General features: G+C 40.6%; 2 protein-coding genes across 3 annotated transcripts in view; one reads left to right on the top strand and one right to left on the bottom strand.

The window, feature by feature from the left end:
• The window catches only part of LOC110836955 (uncharacterized), a 77,504-nt gene extending 67,007 nt beyond the window's left edge, over positions 1 to 10,497 (bottom strand). Inside the window, exon 1 of the mRNA XM_022078709.2 lies at positions 10,358 to 10,497. The gene's annotated coding sequence lies outside the window, so the exon portion shown is untranslated. The remainder of the gene's footprint in view (positions 1 to 10,357) is intronic.
• LOC110836960 (UDP-glycosyltransferase UGT5) overlaps positions 1 to 20,836 on the top strand; it is a 183,366-nt gene that overhangs the window by 79,297 nt on the left and 83,233 nt on the right. The window lies entirely within an intron of this gene.

Raw genomic sequence — 20,836 nt, 5'->3', positions numbered from 1 at the left:
AATTATTACCGCTGTAATGACGGACAGTTAAATACGTCATAGTGCAAACATTTCATTAGACTCAATACGAAGCCTGGCAGAATTCATAGGATCAGTTTCTCAATGTCATCCTACTTCTAACAGTATTTCATTGACGTTCTCAGGTCAGAAATGCAATTTTACAAGATAATCGTGATTTGTAAGACCATTGTAGTCGTCAGTTTGTAGGATAAAAGAATATACAAATATATTTTAGTTTATAATTACTCTGACCTTGGTCTCATTTACAAAGCATTTCTTAGAGATTTTGCTTGTATACAAGGATAGTGTGCTGATGGCAGAAACAAAAGTGAGGTTATGTTAGAATGTTTCGTAATTCGGGAAATGTCATTGAAAAAATGAGGTTACTTCCGGTTCCTGACGTTATGTTCCATTTACCTCCGTTTAGTGATCTCAGAGATCAAGTTTTTCTCACAAAACATCGGCTCTGAAGACGAGGTCATGAAAAATCATAAGGTATTTACAAATAACCATTAATAATAGAGATTACTGTTTCGTGTCCTCCTTGGTAATAAATGGAATAAACTGTCTGACATGGTTCTTGGCTTTGTAATTTATGATATCGACTACCTCTACAAATACTATGACAACGATTTTCGTATTTTTCTCGATTTGTTTGTCTGACTAAACCAAAACATCGCTATAAACGCGTAATGTATTTCTTTCTTAATTCTGATAATATCTTAACTCTTTATCTTCTTAACAGCAGGATAAACTAAGCATGGGATACTGCAACTCTTGCACTCCACAGACCGAAATACTTGTGGAAAAGACAGTATTAGCTTAGCTGGTCCACAACAGCCCGCCACTTGGCTCTAAAAGCCAGATGAAACCAATTCACATCTTTACACCATAGCCTGTTTCTTTAAGATCATTTTTAATATTGTCTGCACGTGTATGTCTAGGTCTCCCTAGTGGTATTTAAACCAAACTTCCGTGTGTATTATGTCTCTCATGGTACATACCCATCCATCTCATCCTCCCTAACTTGATTATCTTAGTAATATTTGTGAAAATTATACGTGTGACAAATATTTTTGTTTGATTTCAGCTCTGATTTTTAACAGCAGATCCCTAAACTAATGTTCTAAAGTTCTTCTAATCGATCAATAGACATATCTGTCTATGAGGTAACTGGTTTAAGGAGCATTACCAGGAACAGGACTTAAGTTAAGCGGGTATATATAAATTATTCCCACGATCCGTAGCCCTATAGTCCCCCCCCCCCCCCCAAAAGCAGGTGACTATTATCAGGGAACGTCCTATTCGTAGGATATTTTTTGCAATTTATCATCACGAACTCTGCTCCGATAAGCCCTTGTCTACAGATTATGTCAATCCATCTTGTATGCTCGTGGTAACAATACAACCTGTTTAAAATGAAGTAAATCAAATATAGCTGAAGTGAACATTTCCTTCTTATCATGATGGCATAAGAATTCATAAACAACGGCTCTGAGAGGGGATTGTACAGTATATTTTCTGTTATCACAATAACAGGCCAGTTATTGAACTTTGCCGGAAAAATTACTGATAATTTTTTAAAGCTATTTTCTGACCTTCATACAGTATTGTTCTTTTAAGAATCTGTCGAGAGCAAACTTTTACTGCAAAGCTAAAGATAAATTTTTACTGTAATGATGATTTGCAGTTTACAGACGTGTTTCAGGAATCAAGGACAGCGTTATAGGTAAACTCATTCTCTTTAGATATCCCGTGCTTTTAACATTTTAACCAACTGGCTGATTTCCAAGATATTCGTAGCAATGTCTTATTAGTGAAGGTCAGTCCAACCCCAAATTCCTTTTAGTTCATCATCTCAATTTTTGAAGTTCAGTGGTCCAGTAGTCTGCATCGTAAAACAGAGGCCAAACTACAACCAGAACATGTGTACTGTCAGTGATGTTACGTTGGAGCTTAGCACAAAATGTATAGAACTTCAGTGCACTTGGCCTGATGATGGTGTGTGTGTGTGCCAAAATATGTTTCCGCCAAAAGACACTGTTTTAAAATAAAAGTTGTGTAGATTGTTGATAATGTTGATAATCTAAAATAGGCCTGTGTTTGTGAATTCAGGATTTGCGTAATCTTATCGGGGTTTAAATATATGCATTGCAATGCTATGTTAGTAAGATCTGAGGTTTTCACGGTGGTGAGTCTGAAGATGGGTGTCTTCTGGGTTAATGCGCTGTGTAGTATGGTAGATGTTAACCAACGTTTCGGAGGTCATACTGCCTCCATCATCAGAGTATAAAGATTTCTGTCTTCTGGGTTGTTGCGCTGTGTAGTCTGGTAGATGTTTACCAACGTTTCAGAGGTCATACTGCCTCCGTCATCAGAGTATGAAGATTTCTGTCTTCTGGGTTGTTGCGCTGTGTAGTCTGGTAGATGTTTACCAACGTTTCAGAGGTCATACTGCCTCCGTCATCAGAGTATGAAGATTTCTGTCTTCTGGGTTGTTGCGCTGTGTAGTCTGGTAGATGTTTACCAACGTTTCGGAGGTCATACTGCCTCCGTCATCAGAGTATAAAGATTTCTGTCTTCTGGGTTGTTGCGCTGTGTAGTATGGTCGATGTTAACCAACGTTTCAGAGGTCATACTGCCTCCGTCATCAGAGTATAAAGATTTCTGTCTTCTGGGTTGTTGCGCTGTGTAGTATGGTAGATGTTAACCAACGTTTCGGAGGTCATACTGCCTCCGTCATCAGAGTATAAAGATTTCTGTCTTCTGGGTTGTTGCGCTGTGTAGTATGGTCGATGTTAACCAACGTTTCAGAGGTCATACTGCCTCCGTCATCAGAGTATGAAGATTTCTGTCTTCTGGGTTGTTGCGCTGTGTAGTCTGGTAGATATTTACCAACGTTTCAGAGGTCATACTGCCTCCATCATCAGGGTGATGGCCCTGATGGAGGCAGCAAGGACCTCTGAAACGTCGGTAAACATATAAGAAGACTTTACAATAGTGCAAATAATAATGAGGTTTGGAAACTAGCAAGAACGTAGAACTTTTTATTCGTTTGTGTTGGGCACTGGTTTTATGTTTCTAGGGAAAGTGGTTATGAACCACACTGACATCTGTTGTTGCGGTAAGCCGCGGGGAGGGGCAGGAACACGGCTGTGGATTCGTATTCCATGTTTGGGATGGAACTGGAGATTGTGGTGCTGAAATGATGTTAGTTCCGTTTGTATAAAGTTACTGAAAACAAGGCGAAGATAAAATTCCGCCATCCTTGACGAACGTCGTGGCTCAATGGCTACCACTCCGAACTCCAAACACATGCTCTGTTTGGTTTGAATCTATACGGAAACCGGCTTTCGCTTTGGGATTTACGAATTACATTTGCGATGTCTCCTACCATGTGGTATAAATATCGATCACACACACACACAAGTAGCACGCAGGCCTAATTTGAAATATAACGTATGTGCACGAAGGCTTACGTGTAATGAACTCAATCCTCTCCGAAATGGAAATATGAGGAGGAAACATGAAATTCTGCGAAAAACAGATTTTGCTATGTGTGGGTCTTCTGCACTGAATGAATCAACTTGAGCATGAAGCTCACCACAAACCACATAGCTCCCAGGTAAACAACTTCCCACACATTTCATAACGTGGCCCTTTATTAAGCACAGAAAAGAATTGGCATTTTACTTTTATCTAAACGTAGGAAGGGATAAAAATGGCCATGTAGATGATGAAAACATGATAAAGGGCGAAGGGTAAGAGGAATATAGAAGGACAAGTTGTAGTGACTATTTTTGAGGTTAATTGTCAATACAAAAATAATTTGTCATATTATTAACATTTGTCAGCTTGTAGTGTTGCAAACTAAAATTTTAAAAAAAAATCTGATATCTTTTGACGTGACCAGAAGTTAATAAAATATCGCAGCGTTCTCAACTTGCTGTCGAATTTGAATGTATTTCTCCATCTTCCTTCATACGTCTCCATTATCATTTCTTAGACCTCAACGTCCTGATGATTTTGTGTGTGCAAATTTTGAGATTTTCTATACGCAATTTTGCCAAGCATCTTAGGGTCATACAATTCCCTCAGCACCCTTTTTCTAATCATCGTCAATTTACGTTCCTTCCTCAATGCGGGATGCAAAGTTTCACATCCATACAAAACAACAGGCAGTATAATTTTGTACGTGTAATCTTTTACATTACAGAATAAACGCTCTCAACTGCGTAGTAGCGGACTAATCTGCTCGTAAGTTCTTCGTCAATTGAATTTCAACATATTTCGCGTAGACCTATGTGTAAAGCACGACTTTATATTAAAAAATTCATTTCATCTGATTTGTTTCGTTCTCTCTGGTTTTGCCAATTCCTTTCGGATATTTTCGAGTCATGTGGAACCGTTCCGTGTTCTCCTTTTACGTAACGTGAAAACGCCTTCTGCCTTCCAGTTTCTAGCCGTTCTCTCTCTATTCCGGATGCAAGGAGTCCATATTAGGTTTTAATTGCATAAAAAAATGCACAGGTACATGATATTTACAAGCCTTATCACCACGCAACGCCACGTGGTGGTAAATTAACATAAATCACGTTAATTACATACCTTGTTAGCTATAATATCAAATTAATGGTTTGTAAGAAATTATATAAGCCAGTGATAGTGGTTGCGCGGTCTGAGGGTTTGGCCTTGAGTGGTTAGACACTGGGACCGTGGGTTCGAATCTTATTCAAGGTATTGATGTTTGTCCGCGGATTAAATAACCTCCAAAAGGAGGCATCTATGCTCCACGAGGTGCGAAAAGGATAATAAAAGATATAGTTTTCTGTTCAAACGCTGTACTCATGAAGCCAGTTGAAGCGAGCTCCAAGAGCTGGTCTCTTTCTGAAGGTTAGAGGTTATTTTGTAATGTCTGAACATGGACGAGGGAAGAATTTCTTGTCCACAAAAAACTGCAGTCCGTTTCAGGGAAATTCTCTCTCTTCATGCCTACCAGGCATTTTTTCACAGTTTGCAATACATCACAATACACAGGTCTACACCTGATGCGACCACGAAATCATGAAGGTACGGAAAGGAATCTGTTTCATCACGACTAAGTTGTTTGCACCCATAGTTCCAATATTGCCATCATCCGGCTAGGTCTGTATCACCTTGCCTAGGAATTAGGTATTAAGAATGTTACAGCGATCAAAAATAATGCAATGCATGCTAATTTACATAGTTGTCTCCAAGTCACGCGAGCGGTGTTGAAGGTTATAGATTTTATCCAGAAAATCGTGGAGTTCTGTTAGAGCTCAAACGGAAGGAAACATACTGTAGGCAGGTCGAATCTGCGCCAGAGACCGTTATAAGTGTCAAGGGGAACGAGAATGGGCGAGGTCACTGTCAATTTTACAAACATAATTTCCCAGAGGCAGTTCTTTGCACCTCGCTGTCATGTCCTGTGCAGATAATGCCATTGGCTTACAAAGTACGTCCGTTTTTTAATTCTTCCCTCAAGTTAGTACGAGGCAGATTGCACAGTTCGGTCCCGGGTACAGTATTTTGGTGTGAAATTGGAAGCTACCGCCCATCCCGAGGCAAAGTTGAATGCAAATCCGGACATTGAGTGACCAGCCTTTCACAAACTAGACAACTGAAACAGTACGACACTTTCTTCAGATCTCCAGGTATGTCCTGGTTGGCATTCTCAACCTAGGCACTAGATGGGGGGTGAGTCATGATCACCCGGCAACGATATGAATGCGTGCAACAACTCCTCCGACCTCTACCCCTGTCATGACTTTTTTATTTATTTAGTGTTCTGTCTGACGACAGGTCCATATGAACACGATCCTTCCATCCTTTTCCCGGACTGGGACCTGTTCATATACGTTCTTGGCAGATGATCCAGAAGTGGTTTGCCATTGCCTTCTTCTGTGTGTGAATGGAGTAATTGTTGGGATGCCACGGAGAAACCGGGGAAGAAGCCCCCGGAGGAAAACTCCGTGTTGTCTAGACCACGGCCTTGCCCAACACTGTCATGACTACGACACAATTTTTGCTTACCCCAAAACATTAACACCAATCCAATATGCAGTCCTTGACAAAGTCATCAGTAAGTTTGATAACAGCTTCCCCAGATGTAATTGTTGACAAACGTTGGCAAAACAAGATAATTAGTTTCATTCACAATATCTGTAGATTTATCGCCTTAACAGAGTACATTAGTGACTCTGACGGTCATATCTGTGATGAACGACGTACAGTGTTATTTGAAATAAGAACTCAGCCAATCGATTCTGTTCCTTCCATCATATTCGCCATTACTGTGGCAGCAGGTTTTATCAACATCTCGTCAGTCACTTCAGTAGCTTCGGACTTTGCTATTAGTACGATACACAGTAAGAAAAACGTTTCTCCATCCATCCCACTGAGCAATATTTCTTGAATTCTTGAACATCCCTGCTCGTATTTTGGAAAAAAAAACCTCTACTGGTTTACCATGGAATTCTTAATGCTTGTAATCGAAGGGGAGCTTGAGGTTAGGTTAGGTTAGGTTCTGACTCGTCGCCAGTCCAGGAAAATCCCATTTTGAGATAATCTTCATCACACACCAGGCCTCTTTCCTTTCTCATTGCTGCTGTTATCTTATGTACTGTTTATTAATTTGGTCCTGACGCTTGACTGGTATACACTGAACTTCATCACAGTTATCACTAACACTCGAATTTCATTCAAATTTTTCTATGCGGTTCAAAAATCACGTTTTTAGGTAACGTTCCACCGTAAACAGAACAAACAAAACGAATTATTTATTGCGCACGACGAGGCTTTGCTGGAGTACGCATTAAAGGTCTATTTATATAGGAACGTAAAGATAACGACACGAGCCCTTGACGATTTTTCAGAAAATATTATTCAACGTTTTTTAATGGAACTGTTTAGGAAAAATATCGTTGGAGACGTAAGTCGGACGAGACTCGTTCGTGGGATGGACGAGCTCGGAGTCAATATAGGGTCTATTTATATAGGAACGTAAAGATAACGACACGAGTCCTTGACGATTTTTCAGAAAATATTATTCAACGTTTTTTAATGGAACTGTTTAGGAAAAATATCGTTGGAGACGTAAGTTGGGCGAGACTCGTTCGTGGGATGGACGAGCTCGGAGTCAATATAGGGTCTATTTATATAGGAACGTAAAGATAACGACACGAGCCCTTGACGATTTTTCAGAAAATATTATTCAACGTTTTTTAATGGAACTGTTTAGGAAAAATATCGTTGGAGACGTAAGTTGGGCGAGACTCGTTCGTGGAACGGACGACCTCGGAGTCAATATAAACAGTTCCATTGAAAAAACGTTGAATAATATTTTCTGAAAAATCGGCAAGTCTGTCGTTATCTTCATCAAGTAAGTTTTTATTACAAAATGTTTATTTTAATTAGTTCTACGAATTGCAATTTGAAATATATTTCGATCCATCGAGAAACGTAGATTATTTTCGTTATAGTTTGTCTTGATCTGTATGAAAAATTCCAGTTACATCAATTCGATTTTCAAAATACTGACAACAGGCCGACAATTTTATACGACAGTCTTAAAAGTTGAATTTAATGGAAGGTGATGAACTCGTTTAGTTTATAAGAATACCTAAAAATACAGACACTGTGCAAACATGAAACAACCGTATGCACGTGAATCAAGAATTTTATGGATGGTAATCAAATTAATAGTTCGCTGTTATTTTGTAATCCAATCAAACAATACGTCCATAGCACGACTTACACTGAATAAAGACTTGTCATTACAAACAGTCGCCCTAGACCGCAAGATAGACGATAATACACTGTCTTCCGTTTCCTCAACAAACCAAGTTACAAGGAACTAATTTTTTCATTTGTCTTCATTTGTGTTCATCTGAAAACAGACGGAACTCTTGAACAATTACTTATGACTTATTTTCCGTCGCCTCTATGAAATATTTTCGAGTATCAACGGTGGTACGCGTCCGACAGTTTGGAAAACACCATAATAACATTGCAGGTTACACCCAAGGACATTATTTTGTCGTCAAGATCTGAACATCACTTCTGCTCTAAATCTTATTCCATGAGGCCTTTGGAATATTCCAGTTCATGTCCTCATGCTGATTAGCGATGTACTCGTTACAAAATTTGGAACTTTTCCGTTCGACCCTGCGTATTATCTGATTTTTGTTTGTATTTTCGTATGCTCCGAGCTTAAAAACGATTATGTATCGCCTGAATGTACTTCTGCTGTCTTGAAATTCGTATTCGACGGAGTACCAACAAAGTATTAGCTATTTCCACCGAACTTACATTCGCTACACACGAGATTCCTTTAGTACATTATCCTGTTCATAACAGCCTGACACCGATTCCTATCTCGAGAAAGATTACTCAATCTCACATCCTCCAGCCAAAATTTTGTATTCAGTTCTAATAAATCTCGTGTGTACGACACACCTATTCGTTTCAAATAGTGATGTGTGTATCGCAGCGAGAGAAACTTCCTTCAAAATAAAATTAGATACTTTTACCTTTGTAGAGATTATTTAAAAGACTACATAATAAACATAATAAACGAACTTAAAAATCTATACTCCTCCCCCAATATTGTCAGGGTGATTAAGTCGAGAAGAATGAGATGGGCGGCGCATGTAGCGCGCATGGATGGGACAAGAGGTGTGCACCGGGTACTGGTTGGGAAACCTGAGGGGAAGAGACCACTGGGGAGACCTAGACGTAGATGGGAGGATAATCTCAGGCGGGATCTGTGGGAGATAGGAGTTGAAGGAGACTGGATTTTGTTGGCCCAGGACAGAGTCCGGTGGAGGGCTTTGGTTAATTCGGTGATGAACCTTCGGGTTCGGTAAGCCATCTGGTTGGTTGGGTCCACTATTTGGGAAGCCTGAGGGGAAGAGACCTCTCGGGAGACCTAGACGTAGATGGGAGGATAATGTCAGGCGGGATCTATGGGAGATAGGAGTTGAAGGAGACTGGATTTTGTTGGCCCAGGACAGGGTCCGGTGGAGGGCTTTGGTTAGTTCGGTGATGAACCTTCGGGTTCGGTAAGCCATCTGGTTGGTTGGGTCCACTATTTGGGAAGCCTGAGGGGAAGAGACCGCTGGGGAGACCTAGACGTAGATGGGAGGATAATGTCAGGCGGGATCTATGGGAGATAGGAGTTGAAGGAGACTGGATTTTGTTGGCCCAGGACAGGGTCCGGTGGAGGGCTTTGGTTAATTCGGTGATGAACCTTCGGGTTCGGTAAGCCATCTAGTTAGTTAGTTAGAAATTATTTCAAAGGGTGGGCTTATTAATTAGGAAGCTGCAGACTTGGGGGGGGGGGGGGACATCATCTTACTAGAAATTCCAGAAGAAAATATAAAATTAGAAGGATAAAAAAGTTGACAGAAGTTTACACTAGTCACATAGGCTGGCTGATATGTTACGTCTGCAAATGACAACAAATGCAGCAAACAAATTATGTGTTGAATTCTATAAATTCACTGAGCATAAATTTCAAATCCAAATAAATATACCTAAGTTATGCCTTACGTTCATACCTTTTAAGCAGAAACTTGTAACTTATACTCCAATTTATTCTGTAAATCAGTGCCGTGTGACCATTAATTTCGAATCACGTTGTTTCAGTCCAGGAATGTTTACACCGTTAAACAATTCACTTCTGTATCGTGATAATGAAATTCAGGCTACTCAAACGACAATTCTGCAGCAACTATTCAGTACTGCCACCACAAATCTACCTTTAAAGTGGGATTTTTCCTGCGGTTACTCGTTCGACATAACCTAATTAAAACATTTGTTACTTGTATTTATAAATATAACAGAATTTCTTATTCCTCCATTGAAATTGAATTTTTAATCAAGTGTCACGGTTAGACTGTTCGGATAATTAATATATATATGACCGGGAGGAATGTCAATGTTTTGACATTTTTAGAATTACAAGTCAAAGATTTTGCCATCACCAGGGGCGGATTAAATATAACCCCAGTGTCTATAACAGACAGAAATGTCAGATGGGCGTGTATTAATAAACACGGTTCTTACTTAATTAGTTTAAATCTCCTTTTAAAAAGTACTGTTATAAAAGTCTGTCGAATTTTGACGGAAATGGAAGTATTGTTATTCACAGTACACAAAATCAATTATTAATAACGTTATTTTCATGCGTTTACGATCCTCTATAGTGACTGACAGCTTTGTTGTTTAACAAATTCTTTATCGCAGAATTATTTTTATAATACGTAATGAAATAGATCCTGCCGTCAAGATTATACTACTGTTAATGTTGTAGGAAATATAGCAGGTGACTTACTGTTATGATCCCGGGACTCTGAACAGAATTCTCCTCCAGGCTCAATGAGGGAGTTTATACCCTTCTCACTGACTCCAAACAGAAGAGAAACACCGCGCTCACATCCTTCGCTTACCACGCTCGCAGAGATACTGACTGTTCCACATCTCCATGACTCTGTCGCACCTCATTCCTCCTTCCCCCCGCGACGGGGCAGTTCACCGCAACAGGTGGAAGGCTGTCACGGGGAAACAAATGACTACAGCCACCGGACAACACACCCCCTTTGTTCATCATGACGTCACATATCACGAAATTTAAAGATTTTACACTGAAATGTCACAGCCGATATCTTTTAAGCTTGAAGGGGTGTTAAATCGTCTGCGAAATGTATCTTGAAGTGTGCTCAGAGTGCTTTGTCACACGTAGAAGGGTCGAGTTCGCGACCAGGCCAGTTAATGTCGTATTTGTGGTGGACTACGTGAGACTGGGACAGGTTATTATACGAATTGTTAGGTTTTCCCCTGTGAGTATCATTCCACTGGTGTTAAATATTCACTTCTCTGTCATCTACGAGAGGGACAATGAACCCGTTAGTGGCCGGAGATCTACGTTGCACATGGTCTGGTCCCTTCGCAATAATAACTATAAAATACGACAAACCAGAGTTGTTTTGTTCGTATAGAGAAATGTTTATCAATCTATGGCACGCGTACCATTGGTGGTACGCGAATTAAGTAAGAAAATAACAAGTTAATATTAACATAAATGACAGTTTTCACTGAACGCATTTGGTTTGTGGTACATTTAATGTGTTAAATTGGACTTTGTGAGAACCGCTGTTCTAGATCAAGTTTCTGTTGAACTTTAAGCGTCCTAATAAATTATTCTGAAACAACAACGGTTAAAATCCCGAAAGAGTTGTAATGATTTCTACGCATTGCTGTTGGAGGCATCATATGGAAGATCTGTGGTTGAACCGGTTCGGCCTCATTCGTTCCGAAATTTCTTTCGATGTCGTCCTGCGTTTTGTAATCTCTGTGATTTGTGATTTTTGAATTCTTGGGGGAAGTCTGTGTCTTTACATTCTGTCAATATGCTTAATGGAACTATGTAAGATTTGAGATTTTCACAGCTGTGAGTATGAAGATTTCTGTCTTCTGGGTTGTTGCGCTGTGTAGTCTGGTCGATGTTTACCAACGTTTCGGAGGTCATACTGCCTCCGTCATCAGGGCGATTCATCGCAGTATGACGTCTGAAACGTTGGTTAACATCGACCAGACTACACAGCGCAACAACCCAAAAGACAGAAATCTTCATACTCTGATGACGGAGGCAGTATGACCTCCGAAACGTTGGTTAACATCGACCAGACTACACAGCGCAACAACCCAGAAGAGAGAAATCTTCATACTCTGTTGACGGAGGCAGTGTGACCTCTGAAACGTTGGTTAACATCGACCAGACTACACGGCGCAACAACCCAGAAGACAGAAATCTTCATACTCTGATGACGGAGGCAGTATGACCTCTGAAACGTTGGTTAACATCGACCAGACTACACAGCGCAACAACCCAGAAGACAGAAATCTTCATACTCTGATGACGGAGGCAGTATGACCTCTGAAACGTTGGTTAACATCGACCAGACTACACAGCGCAACAACCCAGAAGACAGAAATCTTCATACTCTGATGACGGAGGCAGTATGACCTCTGAAACGTTGGTTAACATCGACCAGACTACACAGCGCAACAACCCAGAAGAGAGAAATCTTCATACTCTGATGACGGAGGCAGTATGACCTCTGAAACGTTGGTTAACATCGACCAGACTACACAGCGCAACAACCCAGAAGACAGAAATCTTCATACTCTGATGACGGAGGCAGTATGACCTCTGAAACGTTGGTTAACATCGACCAGACTACACAGCGCAACAACCCAGAAGAGAGAAATCTTCATACTCTGATGACGGAGGCAGTATGACCTCTGAAACGTTGGTTAACATCGACCAGACTACACAGCGCAACAACCCAGAAGACAGAAATCTTCATACTCTGATGACGGAGGCAGTATGACCTCTGAAACGTTGGTTAACATCGACCAGACTACACAGCGCAACAACCCAGAAGACAGAAATCTTCATACTCTGATGACGGAGGCAGTATGACCTCTGAAACGTTGGTTAACATCGACCAGACTACACAGCGCAACAACCCAGAAGACAGAAATCTTCATACTCTGATGACGGAGGCAGTATGACCTCTGAAACGTTGGTTAACATCGACCAGACTACACAGCGCAACAACCCAGAAGAGAGAAATCTTCATACTCTGATGACGGAGGCAGTATGACCTCTGAAACGTTGGTTAACATCGACCAGACTACACAGCGCAACAACCCAGAAGACAGAAATCTTCATACTCTGATGACGGAGGCAGTATGACCTCTGAAACGTTGGTTAACATCGACCAGACTACACAGCGCAACAACCCAGAAGAGAGAAATCTTCATACTCTGATGACGGAGGCAGTATGACCTCTGAAACGTTGGTTAACATCGACCAGACTACACAGCGCAACAACCCAGAAGACAGAAATCTTCATACTCTGATGACGGAGGCAGTATGACCTCTGAAACGTTGGTTAACATCGACCAGACTACACAGCGCAACAACCCAGAAGACAGAAATCTTCATACTCTGATGACGGAGGCAGTATGACCTCTGAAACGTTGGTTAACATCGACCAGACTACACAGCGCAACAACCCAGAAGACAGAAATCTTAATGCAACTGCTTTGATATTTTAATTTTGTCCGAAAAAGTTTTGTTTTTAGTACAGTTTAAAATGTCTCAGTTGTTTTGCTGATTATTCAAATGTATTTTGTTGGAATTCTCATGAATATCATTGCAGTGGCTGTAATTTTGACTTTGTCTTTGGCTGTTATTCTATCCTCGCACACCTGAGCGTCAAAGGAACACACAGTCTTTGTCGATTTAGACGATGGGGTGGCAGGCTTCTACCGCACTCTACAGTGCGTGCTTTTCCACATCTTTGAGGTCGCCTGTGATGCATGCACGAGTCCTCGAGCAGTTGTGTCGTCTTTCTGGCAGACACACAGAGGCACGTGCCCGTAAGTGTATCATATTAGGAACAACAGTGTGCTACACAATAGACAGTATTTCTAACAAGTTGTAATAAGTCACGTACAGTATTTATTAAGCCAATATTGTTATTATTATTCGCGTGAACACTGAAAATGGCGACGCCGCGCGGAGTTTGGGCAGTGTAACTTTGGAATGCGAAGAGATAGGACGTTGAAATTGGTGTCGATTTGTAGAGAAGAACAGGATCTACAAGATTATTTAGCGGTAATAACCGATAAAATAAAATTTGTGAAGTTATAAGCCGATAAGTGTGTTGAGTTGAAGAAAATTTTCATAATGTCGAAGAAATTGCGAAGGAAATATGAACAGAAATATAAGAAACGTGTATCATTGGAAAGAAAAATTCAAAAGAAATAAGTAAAGCCGAAATTGACTAATGCCGAACGATGCAGATTGTATAGAGAGCGTCAGAAAACCGAGCCGGCGCCTGAACCGACGGATATTGACTTGAAATGTGATAAATTTGAAACATTAAACGATGAAATGAGAAGAAATGACAATATTATAGTCGCAGTTCGTTCTGAAGAATTTGTAAAGAGATGGCAGTGGGCCGATGTCCATTACGAATCGACGTCCTTGTCCTCGCCGTGTAAGAAACCAGAATGTTCATTACCGAGTTCACAACAGCCCGTAACCGATTCATATCCCGAGTCATGTGAATCCATTCCAAACCCTCAAGCCGTATTTAGCGAAGATCTATTTTAGTGCTATACTACCATCCACTTCTATGTCTTCCGAGTGGTTACTATATTTCCAAAACGAAGTTTTGTTGGCATTTCTCATCTACGATACTGCGCCAAAACGAATGTAACAACACATCACTCTATATGCCCCGCCTCGATTTAATCACACTAATAATATTTGATTAAGGTCACAAATTCTGGAGTTTTCATTTGTACATATTTATCCAGACTCCCGTCACTTCATACATTCTAAGTTCAAAAAACACTCCGTATTCTCAAACATCCTTAATCGGTGTTGTTTCTATAACTTGACAGACAATTTTTTACAACCATACAAAACAACAGATAACATTCTAGTCGTAAGTATTTTGATTTCTATGTGTTTGGATAGAAGACAGGGCGACAAACGCTTTTGAACTGCATTATAGTTCGCATCGTTTGTTGTAATAATCTTATCTTAGTGTCGGATATCGAAGAAAATAATGGCAGCTCAAAATTCCCTCGCAGAAAGACACATACAAATTATTTATTTTTATTTATTTAGTGTTCTGTCTGACGACAGGTCCATATGAACAGGATCCTTCCATCCTTTTCTCGGACTGGGATCTGTTCATATACGTTCTTGGCAGATGATCCAGAAGTGGTTTGCCACTGCCTTCTTCTGTGTGTGAATGGAGTAATTGTTGGGATGCCACGGAGGAAAACTCCGTGTTGCCTAGACCACGGCCTTGCCCAACACAAGTTATAAATTCGGGCACCGCCGGGAATCGAACCCGAGACCCCAGGATTACAAGGCCAGCGTTCTAACCGCTAGAGGTAAGGACAGAGAGAAAGACATAAAGAAACGAAGAAAGTAGAAAACCACGAGAAATTGGAATGAAGAAAGAGTAATCGCGGTTCTGTTCGCCGTACCCTGGGCTCTCGACGATTTCGACATTTCCTCTGCAGCAAAAGACTAATTCACGGCCCGAAAGAAATTTCATCAGCCGTGGCGGCTATTACAGTACGTACCAAAGTACGCCGTCCCTGACCTAGATTGTTGTGACGTATTCGGTTACGTCAGCAGGGACGTGTTGGATTTCGCCTTGCTTTGTTAAATCGCTGTTCTAACGTAGGGGGCAATTCCAAATGAATGTTGCAGCCGGGGGCCGGGGGGCTGTTGCAATCAATTTCATTCATTGCCGCCATGTTAAATGAAACACTAAATATGTCATCAGCGTCTCAGTGATTACGCTCCATGTGTCACAGCCACATCGGCTACAGTGATCAGTCTTGCAGTGGGCGCAGAAGATCTCCTCTATCCCTTTCAATTCTTTTTCAATTCCTTCCCTTGTTATCGAAAGTAGTCCTGGACGCATGTGGCTAAAGATGTTTACTGCAGTTCGAAATGAAATCACGTCGCTAAGACCTAAACTGAAGATTTCTTTCTCTCGAACAATGTGTCTGTGTCTTTTCGTAAAGGTTTTATTCGAGAATAAAGCTTTAGCGATAATTAACACACCTTATTATTAGAAAATTGTTCTAAAGGTCAGTTAGATTCACATTAGAAGTAGTAAATCCCCATAATACGCTGGTATTGGCTTGTGCGGGCCGTGATGACGTCACCTCAAGTCCTTTGGGGGTGTTTGTATGGTGGAATAATCACAAAGGCGAACGGTCCGAGATGGCGAGGACCTTGAGTTTGTTTCTTAATCTTGTCCTTCAGTCGTTCTTTTTTGGTGGTGTCGATAAAGGTGTATCTGGCTTCTTTTTATATCTGTCTCATATAAACTGAGGTTTCCATGACACACACAATATTTTTTAAAAGTGTGTTTATCCACCGACGTCTTATCAGTTCTGTAACGGGTCTATTGTAGGTGGCACGTATAATTCAACAGTGTTCTCAAACAAATTAATGCCTTTCATTTCCTCTTTGCGTCATGGTTTTAGAAGTACGTCATCATCGCGATACGTCACGTGAAAGTGGTGTTCGTTCTCAACAGAACACACATGTATCCGTCACTCAGATGTTAGATACTTTCAGTTACGATAATCACCATTATCGTGAATGCAAAACAGCTTGGACGCACAAGAATGAAAAGTTTCTTCACTGCCTTATAAAGCTATAAAAAATGCCCAAAATTATTGTACGATTTTAAACAAAATTTGAATGTAAGACTTGAGGTTCTCACAGCGGTGAGTATGAAGATTTCCGTTTTCTGGGTTATTGCGCTGTGTAGTCTGGTCGATGTTAACCAACGTTTCAGAGGTCCTACTGCCTCCGTCATCAGGGCGATGAGTATGAAGATTTCTGTCCTCTGGGTTGTTGCGCTGTGTAGTCTGGTCGATGTTAACCAACGTTTCAGAGGTCATACTGCCTCCGTCATCAGAGTATGAAGATTTCTGTCTTCAGGGTTGTTGCGCTGTGTAGTCTGGTCGATGTTTACTAACGTTTCAGAGGTCATACTGCCTCCGTCATCAGAGTATGAAGATTTCTGTCTTCTGGGTTATTGCGCTGTGTAGTCTGGCCGATGTTAACCAACATTTCAGAGGTCATACTGCCTCCGTCATCAGAGTATGAAGATTTCTGTCTTCTGGGTTATTGCGCTGTGTAGTCTGGTCGATGTTAACCAACGTTTCAGAGGTCATACTGCCTCCGTCATCAGAGTATGAAGATTTCTGTCTTCTGGGTTATTGCGCTGTGTAGTCTGGCCGATGTTAACCAACGTTTTAGAGGTCACACTGCCTCCGTCATCAGAGTATGAAGATTTCTGTCTTCTGGGTTATTGCGCTGTGTAGTCTGGTCGATGTTAACCAACGTTTCAGAGGTCTAGAAATTTTGGTAAAATCAAGTGAGACTTCCCAATATCAAATCTTCAAAGATAATTATTAATATTTGATTCTGCGAACTACAGGAGACAAGATTCTTATTCCTGTAACTATAGAAGGAGGAAGGGGGTTTAGTATATAGTCAGATGTTATAAACGGTGAGAAAATAAATTCCAAGGAAATAGTCTTTAGACCTGACAACCCTACGTCCAATGAAAATGGTTAGTTTATTTATTGTGAACACATTTTAATTTTCAGTAGGTGAAATTTGCATTAAGACTCTGCTTACAAGCTTATTTTTATTCAATTAGTGTAAGTATTCGATTCCCATTAAAATTCAGTTATGCCTGTGGATTATTTCACCACTTGGAATCAAATTTTGAAATCAGCTCAAGTACGTGCTTAAGTTACGTAGACATTTTGCTTCAAATCTAAACTGTGCACAGTGAAACAGCACAAAAGGAGATATTTCTGTGTCTTATCCTGCGTTATCAAATATTCAGTTGGCTGATTGTGTTTCTGAAGATGGCAGCGGTAAAGACTCTTCTCAGGAAAACAAGGGAAAAACTAAACGCGTGCGGTAACCAGGGAAGTGCCCAATGTTAACTGATAGTCGAAATGACACAGAAATGGATAAAATTCACTTTGCAAAACTAAAGATGACAAGAATTTCTGCCGTTCCTTTCAGCAAGCCTGTGGCATCTGAAAGAGGAGCTGATTCATTGACTCTCGATGATGAATCAATCAGCGAGGAATCGATTGGTAGCTCTGAGGAACTGAAAATAGTACATGGAGTAGATGATTATGTTCTTGTGCTCTTTTCAGAGTTTGTATTTCACGTGGCAAAGATAGGACGAGCAAAGTGATTTTGAGGTATCCTATTCATGAAGGAGTTGAAAGTTTTAAGAATTAGTATTGCCTAATGTTACCGATATCGATTCCCTCATTGAATCCGACAAGCGTGAATCGGGGTACATTTATTTTACATTTAAATTTGGCATTCTTGATGCTTGAGCCACGGTGGTCTAGCGGTTAGAAAGCTGGCCTTGTAATCCTGGGCTCTCGGGTTCGATTCCCGGCGGTGCCCGAATTTATAACTTGTGATGGGCCTGCAAGGCCGTGGTCTAGGCAACACGGAGTTTTCCTCCGGGGGCTTCCCCGGTTTCTCCGTGGCATCCCAACAATTACTCCATTCACACACAGAAGAAGGCAATGGCAAACCACTTCTGGATCATCTGCCAAGAACGTAAATGAACAGGTCCCAGTCCGAGAAAAGGATGGAAGGATCCTGTTCATATGGACCTGTCGTCAGACAGAACACTAAATAATAATAAGATGAGGTGGTCTAGCGGTTAGAACGCTGGCCTTGTAATCCTGGGATCTCGGGTTCGATTCCCGGCGGTGCCCGAATTTATAACTTGTGTTGGGCAAGGCCGTGGTCTAGGCAACACGGAGTTTTCCTCCGTGGCATCCCAACAATTACTCCATTCACACACAGAAGAAGGCAATGGCAAACCACTTCTGGATCATCTGCCAAGAACGTATATGAACAGGTCCCAGTCCGAGAAAAGGATGGAAGGATCCTGTTCATATGGACCTGTCGTCTGACAGAACACTAAATAAAATAATAATTCTTGATGCATGTTAAGGTATTCTGAATTTTTCTTACTGTGACTTTATGGTATTCCTTTTAATTGTATTTCTAAAAGACGTTGCTCTACGCTATGTTTGAATAAATTTTAACTGCAAGTCCCACTCAGTAACTACGTTTTATGTTTATTAGTGACATATGGTTCTTAGTGCAAAACAGGGATTATTTCCTTGAACAGCAGAAAGTTGTTGATCTCTGTAATGAAAAAGCGATGTGTTTTCTTCGCGGTACGGACCGAATTAAGAAGTAATGTTAAGTTAGCTTCTGCTTCAAGTTATTCTAAGTGATGTCTTCCTTCGATGTGAATTAAATCATGAGTCTGGTAATTGTTTAGTGTTTTCCATGTTTGCTACAACGCAGACTTTCTTGAGGCGTAATGGAGGTCACATTCACTTAATGTCCAGAATATTTTCCTCAGGACTGTGTTCTCAAACGCTGTTGATTTACACGAACGTTCGTTTAAATGTTTTAATCTTTTGGTTGGTAGGCATGCAAGGAATATTCTGTGCAAATAACATTGGCCCATTTATAATTAGTTCTGTCATTTTAACATTTTTTTGTAACTATGAAAGTTGGCTCAAAACGAAGTTCATTCCAAACCTTCCACAAAATTCGGTGTTAGTAGTGGACAATGCAGCTTACCATAATCTACAATTCAATCCAGCTCCAACTTCTTCATCTCGAAAAAATGCTATGATAGATTGGCTTTCAGATCGTGGCATTCCTTTCAGTGACCGAATGTGTAAGCCCGAATTATATTCTCTAATTAAACTGCGTAAGCCACGATTTAAAACATTTAAAATTGATGCTCTGCTGGCTGAACATGGCCACTCTGTCCTTCGCTTGGCGCCATATCACACAGATGTTAACCCGATTGAACTGATATGAGGATCGGTTAAAGAATATGTCGCTGGAAAGAATGCCAGTTTCCGTCTAGATCTGTGGTATTCAACCTTTTTTTGTTCGCTTACCCCCAGATATAATTTCTCTTCAACTTTGTACCCCCAAAGTTGTTGGTGTATAATTAAAGTTATACATAGTATATAATCTACATCTGAAATAAATTAAATAAATTACATTACTGATTATTCAGTGTTTATCATAAAATAATATTTTCTTTTTAAATTTCACGTACCCCCTAAGATGTCTTCTTGTACCCCCGGGGGTACGGGTACCCCAGGTTGAATACCATTGGTCTAGACCAGCGGTATTCAACCTTTTTTGTTCTCGTACCCCCAGATATAATTTCTCTTCAACTTTGTACCCCCAAAGTTTTTGGTGTATAATTCAAGTTTTACGTAGTATATAATCTACATCTAAAATAAATTAAATAAATTACATTACTGATTATTCAGTGTTTATCATAAAATAATATTTTCTTTAAATTTCACGTACCCCCGGGGGTACGCGTACCACACGTTGTATACCACTGGTCTAGATGACACTATGATACCGGCTGAGGAAAAGTTTAATATCATCACAAAGGAAGGATGGAGCTCGAGGTGCACCAATTCCCGTCAGTTCGAATATAATTACGTACGGTTGGAACTTATTATTGACGACGTTTCGGAACAAATTATAGTTAACTTCCAAACGACAGTGATATCAGCAGTTGCAGAAGAATATTATGGGGAATTAAGTGGAATAGAAGTTTTGTAAAATGTTCATCAGCCACTGGAGGTAATTCGATCTGCACCTATGTTTTTGTGTTTAGTAGTACAGAGAAATCTGTTCCCCTACTCGCCCCACTATCGCTAGCAGACAGCGTCCTTACCCTCCCTCTCACGCATCTCAACGCTCGTGTCTGAGCAAACAAATAATACGGGGAACTGCTGTCATGAGATAAGAGTTGTTTGCACCCATCAGAAATACGTAGTATTTGCAATGTCTTAGTCATGAGTGAAACAGTACAAGGTTTTACGTATTCCTGCCTTTGGAGTTGCTCGTGGCGGTTCGTGGACTCACTAGCCTCTTTTCCGGCTGGTCACAGCATCGACTACAAAGTCGTGCGACGTAGTTTGGACACAAACTTCTTTCCATTTTATCAGGAGAAATGTACTATGTCCTTTCCTGTTTACTCCGACAGGCTTTCAGCCTTCTCAGAAGCATAACCTAACCTTGAATCTCTTCACATAATATAAATTAGCTGGTATCTTAATTATACAATGGTACGTATCTTCCGGTTTT

This window comes from Zootermopsis nevadensis, unplaced genomic scaffold (assembly GCF_977971745.1).
Source record: "Zootermopsis nevadensis isolate Lab colony 2312 unplaced genomic scaffold, Znev_1.0 Znev_ptg000013l, whole genome shotgun sequence".
NCBI classification, from domain to species: Eukaryota; Metazoa; Arthropoda; class Insecta; order Blattodea; family Termopsidae; genus Zootermopsis; species Zootermopsis nevadensis.
Note: the sequence above shows the minus strand (reverse complement) of the source record. Positions and strands in the feature narration are given on the sequence as shown.